Genomic DNA, 230 nt, shown 5'->3' on the forward strand with positions numbered 1-230 from the left:
GGGATGTCCGGTTTAACAGTCCATAAAGCCATTGTGTTGCACAGTTAAAAAGTTGAATTGCAGAAGTATCATATTTGTAAAATCATGAGAACAAAGACAATAAAGTTATTAAGATTTATTGTTCTAGTAATGCTTGGTTTCTTGTTTTTATTTATCAGAAGGTCTGGCTTTGAGCCAACATTACTCCACGTGAATTGTGTTTTCATCATGTGATTCGTTCTTCTTCCACC

This window comes from Notothenia coriiceps, unplaced genomic scaffold, assembly GCF_000735185.1.
Source record: "Notothenia coriiceps isolate Sejong01 unplaced genomic scaffold, NC01 NC01_scaffold00025745, whole genome shotgun sequence".
Taxonomy (NCBI): Eukaryota; Metazoa; Chordata; class Actinopteri; order Perciformes; family Nototheniidae; genus Notothenia; species Notothenia coriiceps.